Raw genomic sequence first — 23,329 nt, 5'->3', positions numbered from 1 at the left:
ACATTATAAACAACTTATACCACATATAAACAATTCTTTTTGTACAGAATATTCATATTTAAAAAACCACAAGTTTGTTCGCAATGGAAGTTTGGTAAGCCTCGTGCCCTTAAACTCTGAATTATATATATATATATATATATATATATATATATATATATATATATATATATATATATATATATATATATATATATATATATATATATATATGTATATGTATGTATGTATGTATGTATGTATGTACGTATGTATGTATGTATAAAGCTCCAATTATTTGAAGTCACTTGTTGCCGTTGTTCTTCCTTGTATAAATAATATGGTAAAATATCATGCAACTCGTGCTAATAAATAAATAGCTAACAAATTTTTTTAATCAATTAGATCTTATGTTCCGCAACTTACACCATAAACAACTTATACCATATATAAACAATTCTTTTTGTACAGAATATTCATATTTAAAAAACCCCAAGTTTGTTCGCAATGGGAGTTTGGTGAGCCTCGTGCACTTAAAAGCTTGATTTGGCTCCATTCTAGTAGATCTCCACTCAGATCTGATCTAGTGTAGATTGAATAACGGAATTTTGGGACCTCAAGTCTATGCATCGAGTAACTTTTTAATTTGACCATTTAATACATATGTTAGAGGTCCCCAAATCATATGATCTTTAGTTTGTAAAAAAATTAAAGGTAGCAGATGACTTAAAATGGTTCAAATCATCGGTGTTTTTGGGATAACTAGAAAAGGCGATAGAATTATGCCAATGCTAGAAAGAAGTGTCAGAAATAGATTAAGCGAGCTCAGCTTTGCCGATGCTAGATAAAAGAGTTCTCTTGTTATGGTTTCCGGCAATGCTTCTTTGCATCGGCACGTTAAAACTATTTTATCGATGCTTTTTTTGAAGTGTCGTAAAATCTATGATGCTTTAAAGCATCGTCGGAAGCCAATAAACATACAAACCTTAGCTCGACTCAGCCTTGCCCTTTCTAAATTTTTTCTCTCCTGCTCCACTGCCTCCCTCGGCCTCCTCCACCTTCCCCTCTCCTAGCCTCCTCCTCCTCCTTCCTCTCACCCAGCCTCCTCCTCTGTCACTAGCCTCTCTAGGCCCCCGGCCTACTCTTCCTTTGCCTCTCGCCCGACCTCCTCCTCCCTCACCAGCCTCTCCGCCGGCCTCCTCCTCCATCGCTTCTCGCCCGGCCTCCTCCTCCATCGCCTCGTCCTCGATCCTACAAAAGGTTAGTCCACTTGCATCTTTTCATCCTTCCAGCTATTTACGATTGTTCTTTAGCATTAGCTGCCGCAATTTATTTCTGTTCATTTTGGATACCATGGGGAACCCAAGATTTTCCCTCAAAAGTAAGTAGGACAAGTTATGATTTACTCCCTTTGTGATCATCATATGAATAAGCAGCAATTGAGAAACAAAAGATTTAACCTTAATTTGTAAGGCATCATGCATGTTGATTATGGATCTGACTGTAATAGGTGTGTCATATATAATTACGAATTGCCCATTCTATTAGGGACTAAAAGATAAAATTTTACTTTTTGCAGGACTGGGATTCTGTCTTCAATTACTAAGTTGTTTACTGCAGTCACTGGGCCCAAATATGATGGGAAGTATCTGCACCTCAAAGTACGAGAATTACTTGGTGAATCAAGGCTTCATCAAGCTCTAACTAACATAGTTATTCCAGCTTTTGATATTAAGTTTCTTCAGCCCACCGTCTTTTCCACCTTTGAGGTATCAGTCTACCATCCCTCCATAACCTGATCTCCTTTCATGCTTGTTTAATGAAGACATCATTTTTTTAAGTCTCATTTTCCTTTTTGTGCGCAGGCAAGGAATACACCTCTGAAAAATCCTCTTCTATCTTATATGCATTAGCACATCTGCAGCTCCAACCTATCTTCCTGCCCACTACTTTGAAACAAAAGATGCCCATGGAAACAAACGAAGCTTTAATCTTGTCGACGGAGGGGTTGCAGCAAATAATCCAGTAAGAGTTTATAGATCGATATCATCTTTTGTAACACAACAAACTTCTAACCGTGTAATCTATAACTTAACAGACATTAGCAGCGATGAGCCAAATTGCAAAGGAGGTCGTCTGTGTGGAAAACAAAGACTTCCATTCCATCAAACCAGTGGACTATAGGAAAGTCCTTGTAATCTCTCTTGGGACAGGATCAGCAAAGATGGAAGAGAAGTTCACTGCACACGAGGCATCCAAATGGGGTGTACGAGGATGGTTGTACGACAGTGGTGAGACGCCATTGATCAACGCTTTTACTCAAGCCAGTGCCGATATGGATGATATTCATTTATGTGCAATGTTCCAAGCGCTCGCTTGCAGGGAAAACTATCTTCGCATACAGGTAAACTTTACCACTTTATATCATGAAGAGCAAAAAAAGAAAAAGAAGCTTTTCCCCTGTTGCGGCAAGGATTATGATTATGTTCATCGTTGTTAAATATTAGGATGACAACTTGATTGGAGGCACATCATCTGTGGACGTCTCAACAAAAAAGAACTTGCTAAAGCTTGTGCAAATTGGGAGTGATCTTCTCAAGAAGCATGTGTCGAGGGTGAACTTGGAGACTGGCTCGTTTGAGGAGGTCAAGGGGAAGGTAACCAATGATGAAGCGCTCTCACGTTTAGCCAAGCGTCTCTCTGATGAAAGACGGTTGAGGTTTGGGGAGATGCGTGACAACTGATAGTATGGCTTAGCCTTGCTTTGTAATGGTTTTTATCCCACAATATGTTTCCGTTACCAAGGTGTAATTTTAAGTTTGCTTGGAGCACAATAACCTCCTAATCCTGCGACAGCTGTGTGTTTATGTCGAAAGGAGAGGGGAGGGGGAGGATAGAATGTCTAAGACTGTGATTTGTTGGACTAGAAAAAAGGTTATCGATCATCGGAGAATAATTATGGGAATTTCTTAGAGAATTCATCATTAGGAAGAAGCTGTAAGTTTGAACAAGTTTAATAAGTTTGCCAGTAATGTACTAGGCAACCTCAGTTAAATTATTTGAAGTCACTTGTTGCTGTTGTTCTTCCTTGTATAAATAATATGGTAAACTATCATGCATATTGTGCTAATAAATAAATAGCTAACAAAATTTATTAATCAATTAGATCTTATGTTCACCAACTTACACCATAAACAACTTATACCATATATAAACAATTCTTTTTGTACAGATTATTCATATTTAGAAAATCCTAAGTTTGTTCGCAATGGAAGTTTGGTGAGCCTCGTGCACTTAAACTCTGAATTATATATATGTGTGTGTGTGTATGTGTGTATGAGAGAGATAGAGGGGAGGAGAGAGAGAGCTTGATTTGGCTCTACTCTAGTAGATTTCCATTCAGATTTGATCGAGTATAGATTGAATAATCAGATTTTGGGACTTCTAGTCTATGCATCAAATAACTTTTTAATTTGACCATTTAATACATAGGTTAGAGATCTCCAAATCATATAATATTTAGTGTGCAAGAAATTTAGAGGTAGTAGATGACATAGAATGGTTCAGATCATCAATATTGTTGGTGTCAACTAATCTCAGCCACCAAATGGAAACTTGCACAAGAAGAAATAATCCTAGCCATTGCCTCATTGCTAATTTTAACTTCAAATATCCTCCTTTTTGGTAGACTCTATAGGAAAAACTCACCTTTTCTGGCGCTTTTTATAACCTTTAGCGACGCTTATAAGCATCGGCTAAAGTTCCGGCGATGCTAATCAAAGCGTCGCCGAAGCGTCGGCGATACCGGAGTGGAAAAACTTTTTGCCGATGCTACATGAAATCATCGGCAAAAATGGAGATTTGTCGATGCTAATAAAGCGTCGGCGAATACCAAACGGATAAATTCCTCACGGTTTTGCACGTGGTTTTCCCCGACGCTTTAAAGCGTCGGCAAATCCTGATGCTTTAAAGGGTTGGCAAATTTCTATTTTGCCGATGCTTTCATGTAAGCATCGACATAACCCTAACTTACACTGACGCTTTAAAACGTCGGCGTAGGCGTGCCGGGCAAGCCATGATGGTTTTTACCGACGCTTAAAAGCGTCGGAATTTATAATTATTTTTAAAAAATTAAAAATACAAATGCATATGCCATAAAACACACATTATACAATATGAACCAAACATTCATATTACATTGACATTGACACAAACATTCAGATCATTCGAAATATTTATATTGTCATATCTGATTAAATTTATATAAAAAGTTTAGAATTACAATGTACTTTAAAAAATATAAAAAACACATACATATCAAACTCCATAAAAAATAATCTACAAAGTATCAGGGATGGGATCAGCTCCATCATCATCATGTCTATGAGCGTTTGAAGTATCAGAAATCTACAAAAAAAAAAGATAAACCTTAGAAGTTAGGAGTAATGTGATACATTAACTCCTACATCATAATTAAAAATACGTAAAGTATTCAAATATATATAGTTATTTACCTGAGAAGGAAGAAATCGTTGTAACAAAGATGAAATATTCGTAAGCTGAGACTGCAAATTTTCTTGGTTTTGCTTCAGCTGTTCAATACTTGCTCAAAGATAATGAACTTCTGCAGTGTTACTATCTTCTTTGGTATTTTTGTATACATGCCCATTGCAGACAACTGAGTGGGGGTAACTCCAACGCCGTAACCCCCACTCGACCATAATGCTCTGGGCCCATCAATTCAGCGAGCACTTGAGCTTCGATATGATTGGTCGCATCGGATGATGATGACTCCCTGACGCGCTTTGAAATAAGATTTGTTGCCCTGTCCTATATCTCTCAAAAAAAAAGTTAAATTAATGAATGCCAATAATAGAACAAAAAAAAATTGTTGCACAAATCAAAAATGAATACTTACAACTATATCTCTTGACTCCTCTCGAACAAAGTTGCCATCTCAGTGGGTGTGAGTCATCTTATAAAACTCTATGTTATCGGGCTCCCTCCCATTATCATCCATCTACAACAAAAAATATATTTCAAAAGTATACATGCTATACGATAGAACAATTTAGATAAATTTAAAGAGTTTCAAAAAAACTTACGAATTCAGCTCTACGCTTCGCATAACTCATCGAGCCTGAAGTGTGAGGAACAGTCTGCAATGCTCGAGCAGCTCTACCAATGTTGGAATATGTCTTCCCCAAAAAATAGTAAACAATATAACATATACAATGTATAAATTTCTAATCTATAATAATAGTAAATACAATGTAAGGTATTGAAGAAATATACACAATCTGAGCTTTCTCGAAAAACCAGTAGTGGACAAGCTCCCTCCACTGATGAGAGATTACATCTGGAGGACAAACACGGGCTACCTCCTCTTCAGTCATGCCCTCGTGCTTTCAATCCACCTTTAGCTTCACCTTATATTCTTTCCATTTCCGGTTGACGGACTTCAGCACCCAATTATGGCTATTTGCAGGAAGGACAAACTTTTTCTGCACCAAAGTCAAGAATGTTATAACAATGTTAAATCAAAAAATAAAATTATGACAGTAAGCAAATTCAATTATTTACCTTAATAACTCTAAGAAAATCAACCTTATACGAAGAAAATATTTTAATTTATTTCGTATAGTTGAGCGGACACAACTGACCCTTTCGTGCAACCGATCCGAGAAAAGTCGATAAAATGCTTGCAACCTTCTTGATGGGCTGTCCCAGTTCATTGCATGGACGACGATCTTCTCATCCTCATGTAGGGTCCACACGTCCCTTGCTTGAGTGGGCCCTCGTGTTCTCCTCAATCTCCCCAGTCCGTTCATAAAATAAGAAGTCCATTAAAGGCAAATGATTTAAAATACTTAGATTGTAAGAGAAATTAATATAAACTGTAAATCAAATTATTCTGGATATCCACGTCATCCGTGTCTGGACAATCTGCAGGTGGCGCATGCTCAGACTGGGACTCGTGCTGAGTGTGGGACTCATACTGCTGGAGCTCGTCGGGCTGCTGGGACCGCAAGGAATGATCAGAAGAAGATCCCATGGATGTGTGCTGAAACTCAAAATCTCTGAAACGTTATCCTCGCGGCATGTTGTTATCTAGTATGCACAAAAAAGAACCAATATTAGTTTAATAATAAAAGTATAGAAATAATTTAAGAATTGCTAATTAATTTAATGTATAGAGTAATGTTTTTCTTACTATTAAGAAACTATATTATCTCATTCAACATCCATCCTAACCAAACTAGTAGAATTCAGTTTATCAATTAGCGCAATATTAAAAGGCATACACTGAGTATAAGTCTCATTATCGTCCTCTTCTAACCCTTTTTCCATATCATACAGGTCCCTAGGTTTATCTTTCTTGCACAAAGAACACTTGTTGAGCTTGAGATGAAAAAACGAATGGGTCATCTTTCAATAGCACACCAGTATGTATCAACTTTGAAAAATTTACTAGTGAAAAGCCATTTATATCTTGCCTCAAACCTCTAGATGAGTTTATATCCACCCAATCACATCGAAATAATACTACCTTAAAGTTTCTATAATAATCCAACTCATAAACATTTGTTAGGGCACCATAATAAGTTTTTCCATCCGCTCAACCATAACCCCACTGTTTTGGATTTTTCTAAATTTTTCACACTTTTTAGTATGAAATTTAAAACCATTTATAATGAACCCATCATATTTGTTGACAATATTGTTCGGACCTCGAGCAAGGGCTATTAATTCATTGGAACAATTTCTCTCCATCATCGTCGATACCTAAAAAAATTTATAGAAGTAATGATTAATTTTTCAAAGTTCTGAACATAGAATATACCCAATCACCTAATATATTCAATGTCTAACCTGTTTGAATAGCCATTCAGAAAATAACTCAACCAACCATCTTTGCTCAATCCTTGAGGTAGGATGAATGTTATTGTTGGCGCTTCGCTGAGCCACTAAAAATTCTCTACACGAGCAAAAATTAATTTTTTTGAATATCATATCAAAGTGGACAGTAAATTGTGATTTCTTATAACCAAACTGACCTGTGATACTCGGATATTAGTTCACTGTGAAGTAAGACATAGCGATGTGCATGTGCCAATAATTTGTGATGAACTACAGTACTTTTAGCTTTTTCCAAAAATCTTCCACCATATGAGAACTTGTACTCCTCTGCATTCTGTACAATATCGTAATTCCTTTGTGGTCGATTGAAAGCAGTTTCAACACCTTCAAGATATCTTGAGCAAAATGTCAAACACTCATCAATAATATATTCCTCAGCAATCGATCCCTCGGGATAGGCTCGATTGCGTAAATATTTCTTTAAGCGCACAAGATACCTTCAACAATAAATTATAAAGCTCAATATCAACATCGAAAGGAAAATAGAATACATCCATATTAATAATAAATATGGACATTCGAGTTTAGAAAAATCACCTCTCAATAGGATACATCCATCGGTAGTGAACCGGTCCACCAAGTTTAGCTTCGGTTGGGTAGATGATGTTGGGATTTGTATCCTAAATGTCAATCGTCAGCATATTGATGATTGAATTTTGTAAATGAATTGACAAATTAATAAAGTGTTATTTGGCATTATTCATCATTTCATCTTCAAATGAACTCTTATATGATGAAGTCCTTAGGACTTATGTTATGATAAAGGAGGATTTATCTTTGAGTCCTTAAACTTGTTCGCGACCAAATGATATGTTGTTACTAGGACGACAGCATTATCGAGATTAGGTCGTTATGTGACATATACGTTGGTTGTCCTCTTAACCAAGGAGTGTGGAGACACTGGTATGCCACACAGGTGAAGTGTAGGAGTACATTTCACTGAACGTGACCAATTCCGGAATGCTCTACTGTCGAGAGATGTTCCGAGTGGATATGGGTATAAGTTTGGCCCTCTGACCTGAGACCGCAACCTGTGACTAGAAGCAACTCACTGTACTTTGGTACCGGACTATCTGAATTTCTAATTCAGTGACGGAAGGTCACTGGGTGCAGTCAAGTACTTGCGTAGTCAGTTGTGAGTCAAGATGGAATTGACCCCTCCTGAAAACAGGAGATAATGTCTTGTGATTAATTTAGCAAAACCTTGGCCAGGGTAATCCCAGTGAGGAGTCACGGGATATCTAAAGTTAATCATATAATGGATGTACTAATTATAGGGTTGACAGTGAGCTCTAAGTCATCCTGGCATTAGGAGTCAAAGGGATTGAATTATACAGTAACCATAGTTCAGGGTTCCAGAATATTTGCTTCGCATATATTCGGCCTATCCGGACGTTGGGTACCATTGCTAGATGGTCACATCAATTAGTGTAGGAAATTGTTCCTATACTACCGGCTTAGGTTCGAACCTATGAGGTCACACGCATAGAAGATTCCTGATTGATCAAGAAAGCTGATGAATGATTAAGAATCATTCAGGGATAATTTGGTCAATTTGATTGGCAAATTATCTTATAAAATAATTAAAGTAATTATTGAAGGATTAATTAGTAATTAAATTACTAATAAACTCAATTTGATTGAGTAATTGTGCTAAGGATGAGCCAAATTGAATTGGATTCAAGTTTGGGCTCAATCAGGATTTTGACCTGATTGGATTAGGTTAGAACCAAAAAGGACTTAAGCTGATCAAATTAATTTTAAATTAATTTGTTCTTAATTGGGGATTGACCTAATTGGATTAGGTCCAACACAAAGTAATTAATTCAATTTGATTGAGTTTGCATGAGCCAAAATTGAATTGGATTCAATTTGAGCTCAATCAGGGTCTGACCTGATTAGATTGGGTTCAACCAAATTGCTTTGTTTTAATTTGGGTTTGACCAAATTTGATTAGGTGCAACCCAAGAGGATTAGGCTCAGATGATGTGGCAATTATTGGTGACATGGAATTGGATTTCATGAATTTTAAATAAACCAAAATTATTGCATGGCACATGGACCCATTGCTTGACACATGGCGACATTGTTTGTTATTTGAATTTAAATTCAAACATTAAGCAATGTGTTAAATGATTTTAATCACTCAAACCATCAGCCAAGGTGGCGTATGAGTTTTTGAATGGATTAAATTCGAATTTCAAGAGGTGATTTCGAAATTATGAAGTGTTTTACCTTGCCGCATGGATTTCAAATTCCTTCCCTCTTGCACATGTGTTTAAAATTTGAATTTAAATCAGATTTGGTTGAGATCTGATTTGGGTTGTTCCTATTCCTTTGCATGTGCCAACTAAAAGAGGTTTTCTGAAAATAAATTTCGAATTTTGAATGAAAATTCGGAGGCCATTAAAAGGGGTCAAACATGGGCACCAAAAACACATCTATTGCAGCCTTCTTCCTCACCCGCCTCCTCTTCCTCTTCTTCTCCATTTTAGATAGGGTTTTCAGGGTGAATATCTAGAAGATTCAAGATCAGATCTGAGTCCTCTACTTCTCTTACAAACCTCATCTCCATCTGCTTCAAGACGATTGATCAAGAGTTGATTGAATCCCGACGGGCAGATTTCAGCTTTCAAGAAATTCTGCGCAAGCTAGCACTTCCGCAGGATTGGATCTCTTCAGGAACTTCGCGTGGACTTCTCGTAGAGGCCATTCGTGTGCGTGGCTGCGAAGTCGAGGATCAGATCCACAAGTTTCTTCCATCATAAAAGGTATTAATCCTACATTAATCTTTTATTATGGTGTCAAGATCTAGGTCTGATTCCCCGAGGTTTTACCCTCTTTTGGGGCTCCTCACGGAGATATCTCCAGAATCCATTCAATGGATATTCGGAGATTAATCAGAATAGAGTTCTTAAATTTCAGATCTGATAGTTAATCATGCATAAAAGTTTTAGCATAATTGTTTAAACGATTCCGGCATAATCCTATGTGTTCTTAAGGTGCTGATTTCTAGATTTGATCTTGTAAGCATGCATGAATTAAATTGTTTGATTCGATTTTTCTGCTGCGTTTTAAAACTTAAAAAGAACTACGTATGGCTTGATCCCCCTTATGAAGGGGTACGTAGGCAACCCGATCAGGTTCAGCCATGGTTTTTTTAAAAAAAAAGAAAAAATCAGCATGCTTAACACCGAAGAACCTAGGATTCACTTTCATTGGTATCAGAGCCAGGTTTATGTTTAAACTTTTATGTTTTAATTCTTGCAATTAAATCTGAAATCATTAACATGTTTAGATTAGATCTAAAGTGCTTTTTATGATTGATTTAATTGCTGATTATGCATGATTAAGTAGATCTGAAATTTTGGATGCATATGATGCATGTTTGTGTTAGGATTAGTAACATGAATAAATCTGAAATCATAATATTGTTTAGATTAGATCTAAATAAAGTTTATGATTCATATGATCTCTGATTTTAATGAACAAATCAGATCTGAAAATAAAAGTGAAAAAAAAAATACATAAGATGTATGTTGTTTGTATTAATTCATGTTGTTATGTATATGTGATGCATGAACATAAAACATAATGACTTAAACATGAATTAAATCTGATTACATGTGATTAATTACAAAAACTCAGATCTGAAAATATATTTTAAGAACTGAAAGATTGTAATTAATATGTAATTAAAAAGAAATATGCAATGATCAAAACTTTCATAAGTCTAAACTTAATTGAGAATTAAGTGTTATGAAATAGAATTGTAACTCAATTAATTGACATTGCATAATTCTTTGGGCATATGGGTTAGCTTGAATCAAATTCTTAGGATTGGGTTAGACCTAAGGTTAGAATCATACATGGAGAAATAGAATTAATTGATCAAATCTAATTAAGTAGTAACTAGATTAGGTCAAGAAAATTCTAGATCAATTTACAATAGTTGTAGATGGATCAAGTCCATGTCTTTGATTAGACCAAGATGGAACTTGATTTAGGCTCAGAGGTGTAGCCCGAGTCATTTGAGTAATCAAATCGAAATTGATTAACCAGTCGGTGTCTAAGGTAAGTTTGGCAGTTTTGACCGGTGGTTTTTAATTGGGAGCTACTCGCACTGATTCGTCTTTGCCGAGTTAATGGCATATCCCTTCCACCGATCTCACTTACCTGGCTGACATGGTCAATCACATTTTGATTGGATCACTTAATGATTCGAGTTAGCCCATGCCTATAAGGAAAATCAGTTTGACTGATTTAGGTGTCTCCTTAACCGGTTTGAGTCTAATCTGATTTGGTGAAGTCAGTGGGAGAAATTAGACTAACCGGATCTTCTCATCTATCCTAATTATGAAATCCTCTAAAATTATTAGGTCCTTAAAATGAAATGGTTATGGAGATAACTAGGTCATAGCCTCCCATTAAGTTGGGTGATAATGGGTCCAATGTTTTGATAATTATTGGAGGCGCGACACGCCTGGTACTTATCAAGCATTGGAATTGTCATTCAATATATGATGAGTTAAGTGTACCTTCAATAGGCGATCAGGTGAGCCGAGCCACACTCGGGCTTGGTCGTCTATTAGTTGATTAGACTTAACCCTATCATTTAATGGTTGGACCTGACTAGGGTATTCGGTGGAGGCGCCACACGCCTGCCGGAAAACCTAGGGCAAAATCATCACTAGAAGTTGCTTGGTGAAGCAATTGGTTAAGAACCTACCAATAGGTGCATATGGGTTGGCCGAGCCACACTCGGGCCTATATGTGATCTATTGGGTTCTAGTGCCCACTAAAGAATTAGGAGTAATTTTTCGAATTAGAGGTAGAGGCTACCAATTTGTATAAAATAGTGGGAATACCTTTAGACTAAAGTCCAAGTCTATTGAGTTTAGTCAATTCATATACTAATAGCCAAATTTTCTTTTTATGCAGAAATGGCCACTAATTTGTCACTTCGCTCATTGTTGGACAATGACAAGTTGACTGGTCCAAATTTCAATAATTGGCATAGGAAACTGAAAATAGTGCTAGAGCATGAGAGGATCCTTTATGTGATAACGGATCAAGCACCTGAGCAGCCCGCTGCTAATGCATCAAGATCGGCCAGAGACACTTATCAGAAGTGGCTCAGTGACCGGATCACTGTTCGATGCATCATGTTGGCAGCAATGAGTGATGAGTTTAGTAGGCGTTTTGAGAATACGCAGCCGGAAGATATCATTCAAGTGTTGAATGAATCATTCGGCGTTCCTGACGACGTTGAGAGGCACAAAACTAGTTGTGCCATCTTCAGCGCCCGAATGAAAGATGGGACCTCGATAACTGATCATGTACTGTACATGATTGAGTTGATCGAGCGTCTAAGCTCTCTTGGCTTTCCCCTTCATGATCAATTGGGGAAGGATGCCATACTAAACTCATTGCCTGGATCATACCGTCCTTTTCTCACTCATTTTCGTATGACGAAACCTGTAGTGAATTATCACCAATTGTTGGGGTTACTACAAACGTTTGAGAATGATCACCAACTTCTTAAGAAGACGGTGAACTTAGTGGGAGGTTCATCCAAGGGTCGCTCCTTTAAGAAAGGAAAAAAGAAAAATAAAATCCAAAAGAAACAGGTGCACCATGCTCAGCCTAGTCAGAAAAAGAATAAAAAGGCTGATCAGAGAAAGGCGGAGTGCTTCTTCTGCAAGAAGCAAGGACATTGGAAGAGGAACTGTCCTCTTTACATTGCATCCCTCGATCCGAACCGGCCTAAGAAAAATGGGCAATCAGTTGCCAATCAAGATACTTATATGATAACACCTTGCAATTTTTCTATTTGTGATAATTCGACCTGGGTATTGGATACCGGTAGTCCTTTTAATATTTGCAATTTGTTGCAGGGGCTACAAGTCAGTAAGAGATTTGAAGAAGGAGAAAGGTTCCTGAATGTTGGAGATGGAAGACCAGTTCCAGTTCTAGCTTTAGGAATTCTTAAACTTAAATTCAGCTCTCATGTAAATGTCCTTAGTGATTGTCACTATTGTCCAAGTTTTCTATTGAATATCATTTCTGTAGGCCTTTTGGCCAAAAATGGTTATGAAATATCAATAAAAAAGGATTATTGCAATGTCATTTGGAATGGTGTTGTTGTAATGAATGGAATTCTGAGTAATGGCATTTACATTTTGTCACAGCCTGTTCATGTAATGTATAAATCCAATAAGCGCCCTAGAATAGATAATGTCACGGATGTCTACCTTTGGCATCATAGGCTAGGTCATATTAACAAGAACAGGATGAACAGGTTAAGTAAAGAGGGAATCCTTGATTTTAATGATTGTGAATCATTGACAACCTGTGAATCATGTCTTCTTGGTAAAATGACCAAATCACCTTTTACCGGAAAAGGTGAACGAGCCAGTGATTTATTGACCCTTGTACATTCTGATGTATGTGGGCCAATGAGCACAGATGCTAGAGGTGGGTATTCATATTTCATTACGTTTACAGACGACCTTTCTAGGTATGGTTATGTCTATTTAATGAGACATAAATCTGAATCATTTGAAATGTTCAAATTATATCGTAATGAAGTAGAAAAACAAACTGGAAAGTGTATTAAAACTCTTCGATCAGATCGAGGAGGTGAATACCTCTCCAGTGAATTTTTGACATATCTAGGAGAAAATGGGATTCTCTCTCAATGGACTCCTCCTGGTACACCACAATATAATGGTGTGTCAGAAAGGAGAAATCGAACTCTGTTAGACATGGTTCGATCCATGATGGGGTTTGCTAATCTGCCCATATCCTTTTGGGGATATGCTCTTGAGTCAGCCTGCTATATTCTAAATAAGGTTCCAAGTAAGTCTGTAAATAAAACACCACATGAGATGTGGACTGGACGTAAGCCGATGCTCTCTCACCTTAGGATTTGGGGGTGTCCGGCGTACGTCAAACGTTTGAAGACAGACAAACTTGAACCCAAGTCTGACAAATGTTTCTTTGTTGGTTACCCTAAAGAAACTAAAGGATATTACTTCTACTTTGCTGAAGAACAAAAGTTGTTCGTAAGCAATAGAGCAATTTTCTTAGAAAAGGAATTCCTTGGTGAAGGAACAAATAGCTCTAATGTTGAGCTTAGAGAAGTTCAACATGTAGAAGATCCGACACCATCTACTGAACCAGTTGAGTCGGATTTGATTAGATCAGATCCAGAACCCATATTAGATGTACCATTAAGGCGATCGGGTAGAGTACCACGTCAGCCGGACAGATACTACGGTTTCTTGGTCCGGGATGGGGATCCTATCGAACTTGATGAAAACGATGAGGATCCGATCACATATATGGATGCAATGCAGAGGTATGACTCTGATAAATGGCTTGGAGCCATGCAATCCGAAATGGAATCCATGAAGGTCAATGATGTTTGGACATTAGTTGACCCACCCGAAGGAATTAAACCCATAGGGTGTAAGTGGATATTCAAAATGAAACGGGGCGCAGACGGAAAAGTAGAGACCTATAAAGCCCGTCTGGTTGCCAAGGGATATCTTCAACGTTATGGTATTGACTATGACGAGACGTTTTCTCCTGTGGCAATGCTCAAATCCATTCGGATTATGCTTGCGATAGCAGCACACTTAGATTATGAGATCTGGCAGATGGATGTTAAAACTGCTTTTCTAAATGGAGATTTAGAAGAAGAGGTGTATATGATGCAACCTGAAGGTTTTATATCTGCAGATGAGTCTAAGGTGTGCAAGCTTCAAAAATCCATTTATGGATTAAAGCAAGCTTCACGGAGTTGGAACATACGATTTGATAAGGTGATCAAATCATATGGCTTCATTAAGAATGAAGAGGAACCTTGCATTTATAAATGGGCAAATGGTTCAGTTATTATATTTCTTGTTTTGTATGTGGATGACATTCTTTTAATCGGGAATGACATTCCTGCATTACAAGGAATAAAGGTTTGGCTATCATCTCAATTTGCCATGAAGGATTTGGGAGAAGCATCTTACATCCTAGGGATGAAGATCTATAGAGATAGATCTAGAAGATTGCTTGGATTATCCCAATCCACATACATTGATACTATACTGAAAAGGTTCAGTATGATTAATTCCAAGAAAGGCTATCTTCCAATGGGCCATGGAATTAACCTCTCTAAAAGGGATTGTCCGACAACCTCTCAAGAAAGAGAGAGTATGGATAGAATTCCATATGCTTCGGCAGTGGGATCTATAATGTATGCCATGACATGTACTAGACCAGACGTGGCATACTCACTAGGAGTAGTGAGCAGATACCAGTCTGATCCAGGTAGCAACCACTGGAAGGTTGTAAAAACCATCCTTAAGTATTTGAGAAATACTAAAGATCAGTGGCTTGTCTATGGTGATTCTGACTTAAAACTTGAGGGATATACTGATTCAAGTTTTCAGTCAGATCAAGATGATAGCAAGAGCGTGTCAGGATATATCTTCACTCTTAAGGGTGGGGCCATCTGCTGGAAGAGTTCCAAGCAGCATACAGTGGCAGATTCTACATGTGAAGCAGAATATATCGCAGCATCTGATGCCGCCAAGGAAGCTGTATGGTTGCGAAAGTTCATCACCGAGCTTGGAGTGACACCCTCAATTGATGGTCCAGTGCCTGTATTTTGTGACAATACTGGAGCCATAGCTCAAGCAAGAGAACCCAAAGCACATCAGCGGACCAAACATATTCTACGTCGCTACCACTTGGTTCGAGAGATCGTCGAACGAGGTGATATTGATCTTCAGAAGATCGACACAAAAGAAAATCTGGCTGACCCATTTACCAAAGTCCTCGGCATCAAAGAGTTCGACGAACACAAGTCGAAGATGGGTATTAGATACTGTGCCGATTGGCATTAGGCTAAGTGGGAGTTGTTGGGATTTGTATCCTAAATGTCAATCGTCAGCATATTGATGATTGAATTTTGTAAATGAATTGACAAATTAATAAAGTGTTATTTGGCATTATTCATCATTTCATCTTCAAATGAACTCTTATATGATGAAGTCCTTAGGACTTATGTTATGATAAAGGAGGATTTATCTTTGAGTCCTTAAACTTGTTCGCGACCAAATGATATGTTGTTACTAGGACGACAGCATTATCGAGATTAGGTCGTTATGTGACATATACGTTGGTTGTCCTCTTAACCAAGGAGTGTGGAGACACTGGTATGCCACACAGGTGAAGTGTAGGAGTACATTTCACTGAACGTGACCAATTCCGGAATGCTCTACTGTCGAGAGATGTTCCGAGTGGATATGGGTATAAGTTTGGCCCTCTGACCTGAGACCGCAACCTGTGACTAGAAGCAACTCACTGTACTTTGGTACCGGACTATCTGAATTTCTAATTCAGTGACGGAAGGTCACTGGGTGCAGTCAAGTACTTGCGTAGTCAGTTGTGAGTCAAGATGGAATTGACCCCTCCTGAAAACAGGAGATAATGTCTTGTGATTAATTTAGCAAAACCTTGGCCAGGGTAATCCCAGTGAGGAGTCACGGGATATCTAAAGTTAATCATATAATGGATGTACTAATTATAGGGTTGACAGTGAGCTCTAAGTCATCCTGGCATTAGGAGTCAAAGGGATTGAATTATACAGTAACCATAGTTCAGGGTTCCAGAATATTTGCTTCGCATATATTCGGCCTATCCGGACGTTGGGTACCATTGCTAGATGGTCACATCAATTAGTGTAGGAAATTGTTCCTATACTACCGGCTTAGGTTCGAACCTATGAGGTCACACGCATAGAAGATTCCTGATTGATCAAGAAAGCTGATGAATGATTAAGAATCATTCAGGGATAATTTGGTCAATTTGATTGGCAAATTATCTTATAAAATAATTAAAGTAATTATTGAAGGATTAATTAGTAATTAAATTACTAATAAACTCAATTTGATTGAGTAATTGTGCTAAGGATGAGCCAAATTGAATTGGATTCAAGTTTGGGCTCAATCAGGATTTTGACCTGATTGGATTAGGTTAGAACCAAAAAGGACTTAAGCTGATCAAATTAATTTTAAATTAATTTGTTCTTAATTGGGGATTGACCTAATTGGATTAGGTCCAACACAAAGTAATTAATTCAATTTGATTGAGTTTGCATGAGCCAAAATTGAATTGGATTCAATTTGAGCTCAATCAGGGTCTGACCTGATTAGATTGGGTTCAACCAAATTGCTTTGTTTTAATTTGGGTTTGACCAAATTTGATTAGGTGCAACCCAAGAGGATTAGGCTCAGATGATGTGGCAATTATTGGTGACATGGAATTGGATTTCATGAATTTTAAATAAACCAAAATTATTGCATGGCACATGGACCCATTGCTTGACACATGGCGACATTGTTTGTTATTTGAATTTAAATTCAAACATTAAGCAATGTGTTAAATGATTTTAATCACTCAAACCATCAGCCAAGGTGGCGTATGAGTTTTTGAATGGATTAAATTCGAATTTCAAGAGGTGATTTCGAAATTATGAAGTGTTTTACCTTGCCGCATGGATTTCAAATTCCTTCCCTCTTGCACATGTGTTTAAAATTTGAATTTAAATCAGATTTGGTTGAGATCTGATTTGGGTTGTTCCTATTCCTTTGCATGTGCCAACTAAAAGAGGTTTTCTGAAAATAAATTTCGAATTTTGAATGAAAATTCGGAGGCCATTAAAAGGGGTCAAACATGGGCACCAAAAACACATCTATTGCAGCCTTCTTCCTCACCCGCCTCCTCTTCCTCTTCTTCTCCATTTTAGATAGGGTTTTCAGGGTGAATATCTAGAAGATTCAAGATCAGATCTGAGTCCTCTACTTCTCTTACAAACCTCATCTCCATCTGCTTCAAGACGATTGATCAAGAGTTGATTGAATCCCGACGGGCAGATTTCAGCTTTCAAGAAATTCTGCGCAAGCTAGCACTTCCGCAGGATTGGATCTCTTCAGGAACTTCGCGTGGACTTCTCGTAGAGGCCATTCGTGTGCGTGGCTGCGAAGTCGAGGATCAGATCCACAAGTTTCTTCCATCATAAAAGGTATTAATCCTACATTAATCTTTTATTATGGTGTCAAGATCTAGGTCTGATTCCCCGAGGTTTTACCCTCTTTTGGGGCTCCTCACGGAGATATCTCCAGAATCCATTCAATGGATATTCGGAGATTAATCAGAATAGAGTTCTTAAATTTCAGATCTGATAGTTAATCATGCATAAAAGTTTTAGCATAATTGTTTAAACGATTCCGGCATAATCCTATGTGTTCTTAAGGTGCTGATTTCTAGATTTGATCTTGTAAGCATGCATGAATTAAATTGTTTGATTCGATTTTTCCGCTGCGTTTTAAAACTTAAAAAGAACTACGTATGGCTTGATCCCCCTTATGAAGGGGTACGTAGGCAACCCGATCAGGTTCAGCCATGGTTTTTTTAAAAAAAAAGAAAAAATCAGCATGCTTAACACCGAAGAACCTAGGATTCACTTTCAGATGAACCATAATAGTAAAAAACCCAGAAGAAAAGATCTTCTCCATATGGCATAGTGTAAGTGCAACATTAGACTCCAATTGATCAAGCTTCTTAGGATCAAGAACTTTGGAACATAATGCCTTAAAAAATGATGATAACTGAAACGCAATTGCAAGAACTTATTTCTGCATTGACGATCTTAAAGCTAATGGAAAGATATCTTGCATCAAAATGTGGCCATCGTGACTTTTAAGATTTAAAAGTTTTTACTCCTTAAGATTAACACATCTGGAAATATTCGATGCATATCCATCTGGAACCTTCATATTTTTCAAAACCATTAGAAAAAGATCTTTCTCTTGAGTAGACATTGTGTAACATGCAGGAGGTATAAAATATTTATCATTGGTTTGTTCTTTCGGATGAAACTCTTGTCTTATGCTCATGTCTTTCAAATCAAAACGCACTTTCAAGTTATCTTTGGTTTTTTCTTCAAAATTTAACATTGTTCTAATCAAGTTATCGCAAGCATTCTTTTCTATATGCATGACATCAAGATTATGTTGAAGAAGATTATACTCCCAATAAGGTAAACCAAAAAATTGCTCTTTTTTTCCATAATTGCTTCTATGTAGATACCGAGTTGGTGCCATCGTCATTTTTTTGTCCAAAATGTTGTCATCATTCTCGAAGTTGTCAGCATCCTCAAAAACCTGTGTCATTGAGCTGCCAACATCCCCCCCCCCCTTCCCCGCTTCTTTGAACTGTTGGAGACCTTACCAGGTATATAGTTAGTGCCATGAGTTTGTTTAAGAACTTCAGTTTTAGTTGGTAGAATAGGGGCATATCGCAACTCTATGGTACCATCAAACTGATTATTCTGATGTCGAAATGGATGGTTTGCTTCTAACCATCGACAATGACCCATATAATAGAATTTTCTTTCATGTTCTAACCAATATGAATGAGTTGAATCTCCACAAGAAGGGCATGCAATACGCCCCTTAGTGCTCCAACTAGATAAATTAGCATATATAGAAAAATCATTGATTGTCCAAATAAGAGCTGCACGCAATTTAAATATTCGGCCAGTGAAAGCATTAAATGCATCAATACTCTACCATAATGTTTTCAATTCATCTATTAAAGGCTGCAGAAAAATATCTATATCATTACTTAGACTGAGCAAGCTGGTTGAGGTACCGGGCACTGGTCTTCTCTACTAGGTATCCTACAAGAAGTCTACTTGCCGGAGAGTTTTCGGTGTGGGACCCTTCGATGCCTAAGTTAGAATAACGAGGTAACAGTGCGAAAGAAAGAGATTTGAGCAGAGGGTGGTCTTGTAAGCGATAGTGAGTGCTTATTATGCATGTGCCCCCTGGATTGCCCCCTTTATATAAAGGAGTCAGTCTTGTCGTTACTTGGGTCGGCATGACCTGTAAAGATGTCAGGCAGCAGCTAGTGGTACGGCTGCGATGCAGAGGTTAGTCTGCAATGGTAGAGTGCAGCACAGGTCTGATGCAGGATATGGGACTGCCACGATAGCGGACTACTAGGGTTGTCAGCCCTGGTCGATGCATGCTGATGGTTCTCCTCGACTGGTGACTCTTTGATTGAAGCTAAAATCGTTCACCTTAGTTCATGTCCGAGGTTAGGGAGATCGGTCTGACCTAAGGTCGAGGTGTTCCATATTTCTCCCATTAGATATACATAGGACTAACCTTACCATGCCTAACTTCTGCAAACTCCTATCAATTAGATCACAAATTGCTTTTTAAGTTAAATCACAATACAATCAGTATTAAGACATTGTTGGACAAGAAAGAAGTATGTTCTAGTTGCTCTCGATAATTCCCACCACTACTGTAATATCTATTACAACTGATAAATTATCGAAATTTATAGACTGGGAGAGTATAGCACAAGAAGCATAGAAACCAAAAATAATTCACTTTATCCTCACAAGGAAGATGCTCAACTTCGGCGCCGTCGGGGTTGATCATATATAAAGCTTCCGTGTCCTTCGATCCCACCACCCTCTCAAACCGAGCTCTAAAGTACGTCATCTCCCATGGCAAGACCCCTAGCCATGGACACACTTTAGAAGTTGCATGACATGTCACTCATCGTCGGAGGTATGCTTCCTTCTTATTAAATATCCCAACTTTTGGCCATTGCTGTAAACATCCTAAACGTATTCCTCAATGAGCTTCTTTTTGTGAGTCCTCGTCTCACTCTCAAGCGCAATCTTCACCAATCCAGATGCCATTTCTTTGTGAAGAGAGCTTGTGAGCATGGGGGACCCTATAAGAAGGTGAGTGGAGACCTAGGGTCTTCTTGTATGGCCAAGCTCTCCCTTCCTCTCCTATATCTAAATAAGGGAATGGGGGTAGCTTTGTTAGACAGTGATCCTTTGCTTGGCTTGCCTAAGAGGGTAACCATCTTGCAACTAGAGGTGAGCATGGGAAATAGTTTGAACATCCAAAATATCCCCTCACCGCCCATCTTGGTTCGACGGACTTCGGTGGTGTGCCAAAAAAATAACACCAATCCTGGTATCTCCATTACTGATGATGTTGGTGGAAAATGCGTTCTTTAATGTTAAAATATTTGCAGAAGTGCAACACAAGAGAAAAAGAGAGAGAGAAAGAATTTTACTTTTTTGTTCCAGCACATTCAGTACATCTCAGGGGTTATATATACTTGTGCACAGACTCCCTACAAAAAAAAAAATATATGTTGATTTAGGATCATGCTAATAAAAAAATAATATTCGCTGATACAAGTTATTATTTGATCTCTAAAATCACTCTAACAAGATCATACTAACAAGAAAAATAATACTGGTCGATATAGGATCACGTTAACAAAGAAAAATATTATGAGCTAATACACGTTGTTAATGATCTCTAAAATTACGCTAACATCTCTTTTCAAACTCAAAATAGTACTATAGGTGCCAATTTGTGTTTGAAAACTAGATCACGAATGCATTTAGAAACTTACATACTAGATGAAGAGCTAAAGTAGCAACTCAAAAACTGACGTGATGATTAGGAGCTGACATAGTATCTCAGAGGCTTACGTGGTGGTAGATCAAGAGATGATGTGGCAACATAGAGCCTAATGTAGTGGAACACGAGCTGTTGTAGCAGCTTAGAAGTTGATATAGCAAATTAGGAGTTGACATAACAACTCAAAAGCTGATATAATAGTCTAATGTATCTGAGTGATGTGACAGACTGACATCTCTATCGATGTGACTGATTGACTTATCTGATGATGTAGCGGTGAGAAGACACATAGAAGATGACAGTTGCGGCGAGGACAGAGCTCGGAGAAAAAGCAACCGAAGATCGACAATCCTCGTAGATGGAGGCACCATGGAAGAGGTGTATTGGTCGATTGACTTGCTTAATGATGTGGCAGCGAGAAGACACATAAAAGATAACAGTTGCAGTGAGAACAAAGTTTAGAGAGAAGGCAACCAAAGGTCGACAATTTTTATAGATGGAGGCACCATAAAAGAGGAGCAAGAAATTTCAAACTAGATGGTGAAGGAGCCAGAAGCAGCAAATAAAACTAGAGATAGAGAGAGAGGGACCGAGCCATGGTGAGGAGAGACGACTGAAGATCTAAAGCTGAGAAAAAAATTGGTGGAGAAGAGCTGCATATCCATTAGAAAATAAAGGATTTTCGGATATTAATCTACCAGATATAGAGAATAAACTAGCGGATCTACCAAAAAATAGAAGATCTTCGGATGTTGATTCACGCAGGAACAAAGATTGATAGTTCGACAATGGAGGTCTTCAAAGCTTCTAGACGTGGCAACAACGGCCACAAAAAGAACGAAAGAGATGCTGGCAGCAGATTATATGATCGGTTGCTCTAATACTATATTAAAATACTTACAAAAAAAGAAAACAAGAGAAAAAGAGAGAAAGAACGAATTTTAGTTTTCTGTTCTAGGATATTTGATATATCTCAAAGGTTATATATACTGGTGTATAGACTCCATACAAAAAAATAATATAGGCTACTCCAGTATCATGCTAATAAAGAAAAAATAATATTTGCTAATACATGTTGTAGTGATCCCTAAAATCGCTCTAACATGATCATGCTAACAAAAAAAAATAATCTTCGCTGATATAGGATTACGTTAATAAAGAAAAATATTATGGGTTGATATAGATTGTTACGTGATCCCTAAAATTACGCTAACTGGTATAAAAAAATGATACTGACTGATACAGGATCACACTAACAAAAAAAAATACTAATGATACAGGATCACATTAACAAAGAAAAACAATATGGGTTGATAAAGGTTGTTATGTGATCCCTAAAATTATGCTAACATTCTTCTTCAAACTTAAGATGGTACTATAGGTGCCAACTTAGGTTTGAAAACTAGATCACGAATATATATAGAAACTAACGTACTAAATCAAGAGCTGAAGAGCAGCTCAAAAACTGACATGATAAATTAGGAGCTAATATAGCAGCTCAGAGGCTGAAATGGTGATAAATCAAAAGCTGATGTGGCTATATAAAGCCTAATGTGGTAGATTACAAGCTATTATAGCAGCTCAAAAGTTGATGTAATAGATTAGAAGTTGAAACAACAACTCAAAAGCCAATATTGATGTGTTAAGCCGATGTCACAATACAGAATTTGATATTGCAGAATAGAAGTTGACATAGTAGCTTCAAAACTGATGCGACAGATCATGGAGCTTATGCAGCAAATTGATTTGTTTGATAATACTGACGTAGCTAACTAATATGATAGACTAATATGTCTATTGACGCAGCTAACTAACATGGTAGACTGGTGTGCCTGACTAACATGACAGACTGATACATCTGTCGATGTAGCTAATTGACTTATCTGATGATGTGGTAGCGA

The 23,329-nt window shown here is 37.6% G+C and overlaps 2 pseudogenes; one reads left to right on the top strand and one right to left on the bottom strand.

Annotated features, from left to right (window-relative positions):
• The first annotated feature begins 83 nt into the window (after positions 1-83).
• On the top strand, positions 84-2,723 carry LOC103697502 (annotated as a pseudogene).
• A 1,594-nt stretch (positions 2,724-4,317) lies between these two features.
• Positions 4,318-20,919, bottom strand: LOC103699362 (annotated as a pseudogene).
• Between the last annotated feature and the right edge of the window lie 2,410 nt (positions 20,920-23,329).

The sequence above is a fragment of the Phoenix dactylifera genome, unplaced genomic scaffold (assembly GCF_009389715.1).
Source record: "Phoenix dactylifera cultivar Barhee BC4 unplaced genomic scaffold, palm_55x_up_171113_PBpolish2nd_filt_p 000546F, whole genome shotgun sequence".
Taxonomy (NCBI): Eukaryota; Viridiplantae; Streptophyta; class Magnoliopsida; order Arecales; family Arecaceae; genus Phoenix; species Phoenix dactylifera.
This window is presented reverse-complemented; position numbering and strand designations above follow the sequence as displayed.